At 48.6% G+C, this 12,814-nt stretch overlaps 2 protein-coding genes across 2 annotated transcripts in view; both read right to left on the minus strand.

Annotated features, from left to right (window-relative positions):
- Positions 1–1,661, minus strand: part of LOC141205551 (uncharacterized) — a 57,636-nt gene extending 55,975 nt beyond the window's left edge. The window contains exon 1 of the mRNA XM_073664118.1: positions 1,579–1,661. The gene's annotated coding sequence lies outside the window, so the exon portion shown is untranslated. The remainder of the gene's footprint in view (positions 1–1,578) is intronic.
- Positions 1–12,814, minus strand: part of LOC141205544 (uncharacterized) — a 216,762-nt gene that overhangs the window by 89,373 nt on the left and 114,575 nt on the right. The gene's annotated exons all lie outside the window — the stretch shown is intronic.

Genomic DNA, 12,814 nt, shown 5'->3' on the forward strand with positions numbered 1-12,814 from the left:
AAGTAAAAAAAATATTATATTTGAATGAAATATTCTTGAAATTTATATTTTTGAACTTTTCTACTTAAACTGTTGGTACAAATGGCAAGCTATGGAAAAAGATTGAATTATTCACCAAGACAATGACAGTTCACAGTATAATATAAAACCTCATAGCATGAAACAGTAGAGTGTGGTGTTCAACTGTTTGTTCATTCTGCCTCCCAAATATGAAATATGTGAAAATGATAACAATAAAACTTTCTACTCATTTCACAAAAAAAAAGCGTCCACTCAGGTCCATAATCTGTCAACAGAGGTTTCCACATCATTAGTGGCTCAAAGGCTCTTGAAAAGCAACATGGCTTCCATAAACCAATCCAGCAAAATCCACTCTTCCAAAGTCACATATGCTCCCTACTTAACTCAAATGGAAAGCACCACACCCTACTAAAGCTCATGCATAATTCCGGAAGCTGCCAGATACAGTCTTGTTCTCCTCTGGTTAAGTCCTCTGTGATCAGCTCTCGTGTTGTGTATTTTCTTCTTAGTTTCTTCTTGTGATCCCAGCCCATTTACTGACTACTATTGTGTCTTCTGATTTTGTATTTTCTCTGCCCTCCTGGTTCTAATCCGGCAACCTGACTATTCTTCTTCCCATCTCACACCACAGAACAGCAGGCAACACCGTGGCCCAAGTCTAGGGGTCTTTTTGTGCAAGAACAGATCCATGTAGAGGGGATAAAGGGTGATGGGCAAAACTTTGACTATAGATAATAACACATCTAATGAAAAGATCCAAAAAAAAATAATAAAATGTAACTAGTGGTGAAACCTCTCTGGGGTAATTAGAGTATGTTTCTTGGCTCAAGTCATGCCAACATATCTCCTGCAGGCGTGAATAAATGTATATTACAGCCATCAGCCACGCACAGCTTATAGATATATCATGGCACAGGTGTTATGTTTTTTGTACACTTTATCACGATTATTTTTGAAGTTATTTGGTTTAAAAAGAAATTGAAAAGTCAGGATAAAAGGAAACTCTTTTGTTATTGTACAGAAATTCACACTTGGCCTCACTGCACGTTTAATATTGTCAATCATAAAAGCGAGGTTTGGTCATAAAGACTGGACCTGGTCTTGTAGGGACCATATGAGCACATTCAGCAGCACAGAAGGGAGAGAAGGTAGATTCATCTAATAAGATATCAGGGATCTAGGAAGCCAACAGCATCATTACCCTCCGCTTTCTCTCACAGGCCAATCATAATATGTTTCTTCAAGTGATTTTCTAACTTGTCAGCACTTTCTACATATGCTGTCATTTGGATTAGTTTAGAGACCTGGGCAGGTAAGAGTCAGGATCTTCTAATTTCAGTTGGTAGGTGGATCTTCCAGGTTGTAAGTTCTATAGAAAAGGGCTTTCAATGTCCAAAGTCATTTGAACAGTTTTTGGTGGAGGAGAATGTTTTGGTAAAGATGCAAAATGGTGATCACACGATTGTGATACAGCTGGACTACATGACCGGTAAACCAGCCACAGCCTGTAACTGAGAAGAATCTGTGACTTCTCTGCATTTAGTGGTTACTACTCACCTCCACAATTATCTGTAGGAATCTCCTCTTTACATCGCTCATCACTCCTTACATATGTCTCCGTAGTATTAATATGGGTCAGATCTTCACCCTGAAACAAATATAGTACAAGTCACAGACAGATGGAGAAGTCCCATCTATGAACAGCTCCAATCCAGCCATCTCCACCGTTCTCATTACACAAGTATAAAACATATAATATTGGTGGATGAAGCAAGACTGAGCACAAGACCTTCACAGCCGTCTACACATCATAGGGGAGATCTCATGAAACCTTCTATCCATCTACCTGATGATCCTGAGGAACATTGGGATCTTCTTCTATACAGTCCTGTGGAAGAAGAGGACGGGGACATCTTTCTGGTGTTGTCCTCTTACTGGATAGATCTGGAAAAAACACATACAGGGACTGAATTCATTCTTTACATAGAGATAATTATAGGCTGTGTGTATTTAGTCCTGTCTATTACCTGGTGATGTGAGGGGCTGGGGAAGCTCCATCATGATGTCCTTGTACAGATCTTTGTGTACTTCTAAATACTCCCACTCCTCCATGGAGAAATAGACAGTTACGTCCTGACACCTTATAGGAACCTGACACATACAATGATAGAGTTATACCCCCAATCCCTTCATAGCTTTACTAGAAAATGTCCCAGCATTCCCAGCAGTGTCACCTCCCCAGTCAGCAGCTCAATCATCTTGTAGGTGAGATCTAGGATCTTTTGGTCATTGATGTCCTCATGTATCAGGGGGTGAGGTGGAAGCTCCGTGATTGGGCTCAGGGGTCTTTCCCATCCCTCAGATACAGGGTCCTGACAGCGCTCACTAGAGGTCTTCTTCACTACTGTGTAATCCTGGTTATGGAGAGACACATTAATAAATCTCACTACAGACATTTCCAGAGTCCTCACCTCTCCAGTTCTGTCCATCGTTATTCCCATAGATAAGAATGATGTAATGTGACGTCATCAGAATCTCTCACCTCTCCAGTAAGCCGGAAGAGGATCTCTAGGGTGAGGTGTAATATCCTCTCCGCCATCTTGTCTCTGTCCATATCCATCTTTGATGGGTAAATCAGGAAAATTCTCTTATATAGAAGATATTCACTGAGAGGATCCAAAATTGTAGAGACCTGAATGAGAAGATGAATCGATGGAACATAATAAAAATCCTGTGTAATAATACAATTACTGGAGATAATAAGGTGAAACATATGAGGACATATATTATTTTATAGTGTTTAGTTTTCTTCTTTACACCTACTAATAAAACCTATATATTTTAGGCCACAGACAACAAGCAGTTCTTCCTCGGAGTCTGCAGCTGAATACATTTCTCATAGACTCATCTTCCATAAAGCTAATTCTCGTCTCATTTACGGACACTGGAATTGGCATTAGCAATACTGCAGGAGATATTCATTACACGTAACATGAGAAATAACTACTTCATGATGAGGACGAAATCTTCATCTTCTACTACGGCTCTATAAAAGTATTTGGCCAGAGTCCGTCACTGACTACATCACCACCGGCCGTCTATATGTTTCCTGTCTTCACCGGACTGTCATCCATCACGTTAGATCTCAGGTCTGATTCACACCCAGAAGTTTGAGACTTTTATAAAAGCTTGTTTGTAAGAACACCAAGACAGGAGTTATTTGATACCAAAGTCTCCATGTACAGTGTTTTATGGGGGTACAGTGTTTGATGGGGTTTATTTCTGGCCTTAGGCTTTCCTATATTACAAGAAAAACTCCATAAAAAAGCAGATATTAAAATGTTTCCAAAGAAAATTGGCTCTAACAATTCTTGTAATAAGAAAAAAACCTGCAAAAAGCATAAGACACATTTTGTTACTTTTTAACATGTTAAACATTTGTTTTAAAAGAAAATAACTCTTTTGGGCGCCAGAACAGATGTACACCACAGGGATGGCACAGGTACGGCTGCTACACCAACCCTGGCAGTCTAACCACTTGTTGCTGTCAAAAGCAAACATGGCATCTAAGAAGGTTTGACAGAGTTCGGCTCAGAGCCCCTCCTCCCCCAAGTACTCGATAGTATGGGGCTGACTAGTTACTATGATACTTAAATGACCAATAATGGTGTTTGGGCCTGCAATGTACAAAAGTCTATTAGTCTATTATGCTGGACCAGAGGCAGCATACAATAAATTACTTTTTAATGCCCCCATACACATTAGACTAAAGTTGCATGAAAGCACTGATTTCGGGGCGTTTGGTCGACTATATAATGTATTTGGGGACCTCCTGACAGATGATGTCAGGGCAGAGAAGGATCTGGCATCCTGAATTTCAGGCTAATCCATTTATTTTTCCTGTAGATAATCCTCCGCTAGAGGAGTCTGGAGGAGACTCTCATACAGATCACAGGAAAGCTGGAATATGTGTGTGTATGGGGGGAGTCGGGAGAGATAGCCGTCTGCCAAATGACCGTTCAGCCAACACTTATCTCATGTGTATGGGTCAGTTAGTATTACACTGACAAGCAGTAATAATACACTACAGTAGTACAGTGCATCATCTGAGCAATCAGAGGCTTGTATGTTTTATGATCGCACTAAGGAGAGTGTTATGCACACGCCCGGGCTAAGCGGCGTGTGCGTGTGATTGGTAGTGATTCCACTGGACCGTGCCGGAGAGTGAATGCCTGGAGGGGCGTAACTAAGTATCTACCCGATCCGACCAAGGTGGCACGACGGCATACGACGCCAGAGCACCAAGGAGGAACCGAGCAGAGGGACCAGGTGCTACTCCAGGACAGACCCCGGACACGGCTGTTGACCCACACAGGGGAATACAGGAACAGACTGGTATGCAGGCAGGCGGGTATGCAGGCAGGCGGGTAAAGGTAAGCACAGATAGAGTGCAGACAGGGAGGCACTAGCAAGTAGGAACACAGGCGGGATAGGACCCAGTACACACCGGGATTCAGGAACAATACAGGCAGAGGGGTACAGGCAAGCACAACTAGAGTGCAGAAGACGGAGCAGGGAGGAAAGGGCTCTGTTCACACTGAACAGACAGGAAGGGAACGGGCATAAAGGCAAAACAGGTAAAGGATAGGAGAGAGTTCAGACTGGAACTGAGTGTACGGAAGAGACCGACACTGCAGCAGGATACAGGAGCGGGTCTGGGAATACTGCCCCCAGAGAGGCGGAACGAACAGGCAAGGAGCGTGTTCAGACAGGGCAGACTAGAGAACACAGAAAGGACTCAGTTCAGACTCGGGAACTAATACCGTAAAGCAGGAGACATACAGGACACAGTTCAGACACGGGAGCTGACACCGCAAGGCAGGAGACATACAGGACAGTTCAGACACGGGAGCTGACACCGCAAGGCAGGAGACATACAGGACTTAGTTCAGACAGGCCTGGAAATACAGCCTCCAGGAAGGGCGGACAGGGAAACAGGACGGGACCTGGCACCTTCAGAGTGCAAGCACACACTGAAAGAAACACATATGCACAGGCAGGGATAGAAGGGAGCTGCTGAGCTATATACCAAGTGACAGACAGCGATAGGCTGAGGACGCACAAGGGGTGTGACCCACAGCAGGTACAAAAAGCAGGAAGAGATCGGGCGCCGCCCTTAAGCAGCAGAGACAGACACAAACAGACAGCATGGAGGGAAGCCAGAGAGACATTCTGGACAGGAGATCAAGTGCGCTCTCTTGCACAGTGGGAGATGGACCACCATGCAAGGACGCCGCCAGGTATGTTACAGTACCTCCCCCCTTACGCCCCCTCTTCTTCAGGCCTGCCAGAATCTTCCGCAGGGAATTCGAGGACCAGTCGTTCACTGGGTTGGAGGGGAACAGAGACTTGAGGGTAATCTCTGCTTCGAGGTACATCTTGTCAAGCTCACAGGAAAAAATAGACGGGTTATCAGGTACATAATGAGGAAAAGTCACTGTCTCTTTGTTATCTGGTGGTACCCCGGAGGATTCAGGAAACAACTGGAGGTCCTCCGCCGGGTCAGAAGAGTGCTGAGGCTCAGAGAAAACATCTGCTTCAGAGTACACTAGGTCGGACTGACTGGAGGAAACAGGCGAGGTATCAGGTACAGGAAATAGGAAAGTCTCTGTCCATTCACCACCAGGTGGCACCCCGAAGGGTTTTGAACACAACTGGAGGTCCTCCGCCTGGTCGGAGGGGTGTAGAGACTCGTGAGTAACCTCTGCTTCGGAGTACACTAGGTTGGACTCACTGGACGAAGCGAGCGAGGTATCAGGTCCAGGATATAGGAAAGTCTCTGTCCATTCACCACCAGGTGGCACCCCGAAGGGTTCTGAACACAACTGGAGGTCCTCCGCCTGGTCGGAGGGGTGTAGAGACTCGGGAGTAACCTCTGCTTCGGAGTACACTAGGTTGGACTCACTGGACGAAGCGAGTGAGGTATCAGGTCCAGGATATAGGAAAGTCTCTGTCCATTCACCACCAGGTGGCACCCCGAAGGGTTCTGAACACAACTGGAGGTCCTCCGCCTGGTCGGAGGGGTGTAGAGACTCGGGAGTAACCTCTGCTTCGGAGTACACTAGGTTGGACTCACTGGACGAAGCGAGTGAGGTATCAGGTACAGAGTATAGGAGAGTCTCTGTCCTTTCGCTACCAGGTAGCACCCCGAAGGGTTCAGGAGGTCTCAGGGAGGACAGACCCTGGCGTGACTGCTTGCCTCTAAGTCTAGCACGTCTGGACTGCCTCTTGAGGTTGGGAGAAGTATTCCGGAAAGCGTAGTCACCCTGTGAGGATTCTGGGTGGGCAGTAGTCTCATTGGGCTGGAGAACTATTGCGCTACCCACACACATTACCTGACGGGGCTGCTCCGGGATATTGGGAAGTGAAGCTTCAGCAGGGGCTTCAGAGTTAGGGTCCTCGAAGACCATACGAAAGGCCACCAGGAAGGCCTGCAGGTCAAGGATGACAGGATCCCATGCTTCCCATAGGGGGGTGACCCATTTCAAGGCATCACCCGCTAGGTAGTCAATCATAAAGGCCACTTTAGCCCAATCGGAAGGAAAATAGAGAGGGTAGGCCTTAAAGTGTAGCATGCATTGCTCCACAAATGCACGACACTGTCTTGGATCCCCATAGTAACGTGGCGGATCCGCAGGAACGAGGGCTGATAGATCCATCTGGACGGGTGCGTAATTCGCCTGGAACTCAGCTAAAGGGAAAAAAAATTTATTTATTTATTTTAATGCATGTATTTGCTGGAAAAACTTCTCAGAGAGCGAAGGCCGTGGGGCTCAACGGGAACCATGGCCTGTGCATGCTGTTATGCACACGCCCGGGCTAAGCGGCGTGTGCGTGTGATTGGTAGTGATTCCACTGGACCGTGCCGGAGAGTGAATGCCTGGAGGGGCGTAACTAAGTATCTACCCGATCCGACCAAGGTGGCACGACGGCATACGACGCCAGAGCACCAAGGAGGAACCGAGCAGAGGGACCAGGTGCTACTCCAGGACAGACCCCGGACACGGCTGTTGACCCACACAGGGGAATACAGGAACAGACTGGTATGCAGGCAGGCGGGTATGCAGGCAGGCGGGTAAAGGTAAGCACAGATAGAGTGCAGACAGGGAGGCACTAGCAAGTAGGAACACAGGCGGGATAGGACCCAGTACACACCGGGATTCAGGAACAATACAGGCAGAGGGGTACAGGCAAGCACAACTAGAGTGCAGAAGACGGAGCAGGGAGGAAAGGGCTCTGTTCACACTGAACAGACAGGAAGGGAACGGGCATAAAGGCAAAACAGGTAAAGGATAGGAGAGAGTTCAGACTGGAACTGAGTGTACGGAAGAGACCGACACTGCAGCAGGATACAGGAGCGGGTCTGGGAATACTGCCCCCAGAGAGGCGGAACGAACAGGCAAGGAGCGTGTTCAGACAGGGCAGACTAGAGAACACAGAAAGGACTCAGTTCAGACTCGGGAACTAATACCGTAAAGCAGGAGACATACAGGACACAGTTCAGACACGGGAGCTGACACCGCAAGGCAGGAGACATACAGGACAGTTCAGACACGGGAGCTGACACCGCAAGGCAGGAGACATACAGGACTTAGTTCAGACAGGCCTGGAAATACAGCCTCCAGGAAGGGCGGACAGGGAAACAGGACGGGACCTGGCACCTTCAGAGTGCAAGCACACACTGAAAGAAACACATATGCACAGGCAGGGATAGAAGGGAGCTGCTGAGCTATATACCAAGTGACAGACAGCGATAGGCTGAGGACGCACAAGGGGTGTGACCCACAGCAGGTACAAAAAGCAGGAAGAGATCGGGCGCCGCCCTTAAGCAGCAGAGACAGACACAAACAGACAGCATGGAGGGAAGCCAGAGAGACATTCTGGACAGGAGATCAAGTGCGCTCTCTTGCACAGTGGGAGATGGACCACCATGCAAGGACGCCGCCAGGTATGTTACAGAGAGTTGTTTAACCCCTTAGTGATGGAGCAAAGAAACAGAAATTTGGAAAATTTTGCAATTTTCAAACTTTGAATTCTTATGCCCTTAAATCAGAGAGTTATATCACGTGCTTCACAGGAACTGAAGCAAAGAGAAGGAAAAAAATAAACATTTAACTTTTTTCTCAAACATTTTACTTCAGACCCAATTTTTTTTCATTTTCACAAGGGTAACAATAGAAAATGGACAACAAACTGGGTTGTGCAATTTCTCCTGAGCATGCCGATATCCCATATGTGGGGGAAAACCACTGTTTAGGCGCACTGCAGGGCTCGGAAGGGAAGGAGCATTGTTTGACTTTTTAAACTTGATTTGTTTTATTAAACAGTTTTAGAAATAATTATACATTGCATTTGGTAGTAGAAAACATCCAGAGACATCACATCAACATAAATTTACATCGATGAGGACATATTAAAAAAAACTGGTCAGATGGGTTATCGCATGCATACAAATAATTTCTTTGCCCTGCAAATGTCACATCTTCTGAAATTACCGTATTTTTCGGACTACAACATGCACCGGACCATAAGACGCACCCCAAATTTTGGGGTGGAAAATAGGGAAAAATAATGTTTTTTATAAGATGGGGTCCATCTTATAGTCTGAATAGGTACGGTATCTTATCTGGGGGGTGGTGGAGCAGGGGGTCACAGGAGGCAGGGTCCTTCAGGAAACCGGCCCGGCAGAAGCCAGTGCTCCAGCAGCTGTGAGATGAGGTGGTGGTGCAGCAGGATTGCAGGTCCCTCTGTTCCCTGCCTCAGGAACCCGGCGGCGGCAGCAGAAGAGGTTAAATGCTGCGGGGCCGGTGTCTGACTGGGGTCTGTCACCTGCTGGGGCCCTGTCACCTGCTGGGGCCGGTCTGAAGTCTGGGGCCCTGTCTCCTGCTGGGGCCCTGTTTCCTGCTGGGGCCCTGTCTCCTGCTGGGGACCTGTCTCCTGCTGGGGCCCTGTCTGAGGTCAGGGGCCTGTCAACTGCTGGGGGCTGTCTGAAGTCAGGAACCCTGTCATCTGCCGGGGACAGTCTGAAGTTAGGGGCCCTGTCGCCTGCTGGGGCCAGTCTGAAGTCAGGGGCCCTGGCGCCTGCTGGGGCCAGTCTGAAGTCAGGGGCCCTGTTGCCTGCTGGGGCCAGTCTGAAGTTAGGGGCCCTGTCGCCTGCAGGGGCCAGTCTGAAGTTAGGGGCCCTGTCACCTGCTTGGGCCCTGTCGCCTGCAGGGGCCAGTATGAAGTCAGGGGCCCTGTCGCCTGCTGGGGCCAGTCTGAAGTCAGGGGCCCTGTTGCCTGCTGGGGTCAGTCTGAAGTCAGGGGCCCTGTCACCTGCTGGGGCCAGTCTGAAGTCAGGGGCCCTGTCGCCTGCAGGGGCCAGTCTGAAGTCAGGGGTCCTGTCGCCTGCTGGGGCCAGTCTGAAATTAGGGGCCCTGTCGCCTGAAGGGGCTAGTCTGAAGTCAGGGGCCCTGTCACCTGCTGGGGCCAGTCTGAAGTCAGGGGCCCTGTCACCTGCTGGGGCCAGTCTGAAGTCAGGGCCCTGTCACCTGCTAGGGCCAGTCTGAAGTCAGGGGCCCTGTCACCTGCTGGGGCCAGTCTGAAGTCAGGGGCCCTGTCGCCTGCTGGGGCCAGTCTGAAGTCAGGGGCCCTGTTGCCTGCTGGGGCCAGTCTGAAATTAGGGGCCCTGTCACCTGCAGGGGCCTGTCTGAAGTCAGGGGCCCTGTCACCTGCTGGGGCCAGTCTGAAGTTAGGGGTCCTGTCGCCTGCTGGGGCCAGTCTGAAGTTAGGGGCCCTGTCGCCTGCTGGGGCCCTGTCTCCTGCTGGGGCCCTGTCTCCTGCTGGGGCCCAGTCTGAAGTCAGGGGCTCTGTTGCCTGCAGGGGCCAGTCTGAAATTAGGGGCTCTGTCGCCTGCAGGGGCCTGTCTGAAGTCAGGGGCTCTGTCACCTGCTGGGGCCAGTCTGAAGTCAGGGGCCCTGTCACCTGCTGGGGACAGTCTGAAGTTAGGGTCCCTGTCGCCTGCTGGGGCCAGTCTGAAGTTAGGGGCCCTGTTGCCTGCTGGGGCCAGTCTGAAGTCAGGGGCCCTGTCGCCTTCTGGGGCCAGTCTGAAGTTAGGGGCCCTGTTGCCTGCTGGGGCCAGTCTGAAGTCAGGGGCCCTGTCGCCTTCTGGGGCCAGTCTGAAGTCAGGGGGCCCTGTCGCCTGCTGGGGCCAGTCTGAACTCAGGGGCCCTGTCACCTGCTGGGGCCAGTCTGAAGTTAGGGGCCCTGTCACCTTCTGGGGCCAGTCTGAAGTTAGGGGCCCTGTCACCTGTTGGGGCTAGTCTGAAGTCAGGGGCCCTGTCACCTGCTGGGGCCAGTCTGAAGTCAGGGGCCCTGTCACCTGCTGGGGCCCTGTCTCCTGCTGGGGCCCTGTTTCCTGCTGGGGCCCTGTCTCCTGCTGGGGACCTGTCTCCTGCTGGGGCCCAGTCTGAAGTCAGGGGCCCTGTTGCCTGCTGGGGCCAGTCTGAAATTAGGGGCCCTGTCGCCTGCAGGGGCCTGTCTGAAGTCAGGGGCCCTGTCACCTGCTGGGGCCTGTCTGAAGTCAGGGGCCCTGTCACCTGCTGGGGCCCAGTCACCTGCTGGGGCCTGTCACCTGGCAAAAAGCGGGTCTGGCGGTGAGCCGAGGCCTATTTCGGAATGTGAGCAGCGTCCGGCGGTGAGGCAGAGGAGCCGGGGCCTGTGCCAGGCTGTGAGCAGTGTCCTCACGGCCAGCCTGAAGCAGAAGAGCGAGTGCGGCTACCGGTGGTCATCTTCCTGAAGCCATGATCTACAGGAAAATGGTCGCTGAAGCTCCCGGAAGCCGCACACGTTCTTCTGTCTCACCGCCGGACGCTGCTCACAGCCCGGCACATGCCCCGGCTCCTCTGCTTCATCAGCCACTCCAGCACAGGTACAGACCCTGGCTCCAGCCACATGGCACCACTGCCGCCGCCGGACCCTGCGATCCCCGCTCCACAACAACTGGTAAAGTTCGGACCATAAGACGCACCCCATTTTCCTTCCAAATTTGGGGGAAAAAAGTGTGTCTTATGGTCCGAAAAAAACGGTATATATATAAAAAAAGAGAAAAAAAAAAGAGTATTTACCCAATTAGGATACAATCCAAACCTTGAACTCTCAACCACAACTTATCAAACTTGTGCTGTCTTTATCCTTTCCATGCTCAGATTGACTCACATCGTAGTGTATATGGATCTAAATGCTTGCCCCCATAAGCAACAGTTGTCATTTATAACACGTGATTTACTATTTATTCTCACATCCCTTACATATTTACTTTCCAGCTCAAACCCTTTGCATGAGTAGAGATTGTAACACACGAAAAATTCCAATAGTTCCATATTTTGGAAAATTTTAATGGACAACCTCTATTTTGGTATACTATCTTTTCATATGAAATGATTGAATTAACCAGTGCGATCCAGGAACGCTATGTTGGTTGTGTATTGCCCATCCATCTTAGAGCCAACAATTTCCTGGCCAAGAATAAGGTTTCTCTCAAAAAAATCTTAGTATAGTGATCGCAGACATCATCCTCCATTACCCCAAAAAGGCAAATCAGTGGATCACATGGAATGGGGATGAATATTAAAGAGGATAGTAAGGAGGTAACATCTGCCAGAAAGACCTAATAATGGAGCAGTCCCAGATTAAATGAACAAAGTCGGCATCCATGGTATGACTTCGTAAACATTCTGAATTAGAGGAGCGCTCCATTTGATATAGTCTGAGGGGTGTGAGATATGACTGATGAACAATATAAAGCTGAATCAGCTTATTTTTAACGGAGGGAGAGACAAAGGACGGAGACTCTAAAATTTCATCCCACTATTCGGGATTAGAAGTCTCCATGTTTTTTGCTGGCAAAGCGTTACAATCTAAGCCTGCTGATAGCAAATATGTATATAAGCTAGATAAAAGACCTTGTGGACCTTGAGATTTAAATATTCCTATTAAGGGAAATGAGGAAATAGTTTGATTTAATTCACAGTTTTGTAAGTGAGATCTGAGCCCATTTCTAAGTTGGAGGTACCTGAAGAATTGAGATCTTGGAACCTTGAATTTATTTTTCACCTGTTCAAATGACATCAGTATAGATCTTTCATAAATATCTCTTAACAAATAGACCCCACTAGCTATCCAAAAGGGGACAGATGGATGTTCCATTAATGTCGCAAAATACAGATTCCCCCATATAGGCATTTCAGCTATAACATGTGTAAAGTCAATTCTTTTCTTTGCTTGCTTCCATACCGTTCTCACCAATCTATGTAGGGGTAACAACTTAATGGGAGAAGCTTTATTCAATTATAGAAAACCCAATAAACAACCTGTGCCTAAAACGTGTGCCAAGTGGTTCTCATAATTCGGTAACTGGGAGTCAGGCATCCAACCACGGATCGCTTTTAGCTGACCTGCTAAATAGTATAGATGGAAGTCAGGCAGAGCTGCTCCTCCCATATCTTTAGGCCTTTGAAGGGTAGATAACCTGAGTTTAGGTCTGGAGTTCCCCCAAATAAATGTGGACATCAAAGAGTTAAGAGATGTAAAGAATTTTTTAGGGACCAGTACTGCACCATGTTGTAATATATAATTAAATTTAGGGAGTAAGATCATCTAAATTAAGTTAATCCTTCCTGACACTGATAGCGGTAATCTCCCCCACAAGGAAAATTTGCATTTAGCATATTCTAATAAAGGGAGAATATTACTC

This window comes from Phyllobates terribilis, unplaced genomic scaffold, assembly GCF_046119375.1.
Source record: "Phyllobates terribilis strain yellow unplaced genomic scaffold, ASM4611937v1 Scaffold_140__1_contigs__length_4765195, whole genome shotgun sequence".
In the NCBI taxonomy this organism is placed as follows: domain Eukaryota; kingdom Metazoa; phylum Chordata; class Amphibia; order Anura; family Dendrobatidae; genus Phyllobates; species Phyllobates terribilis.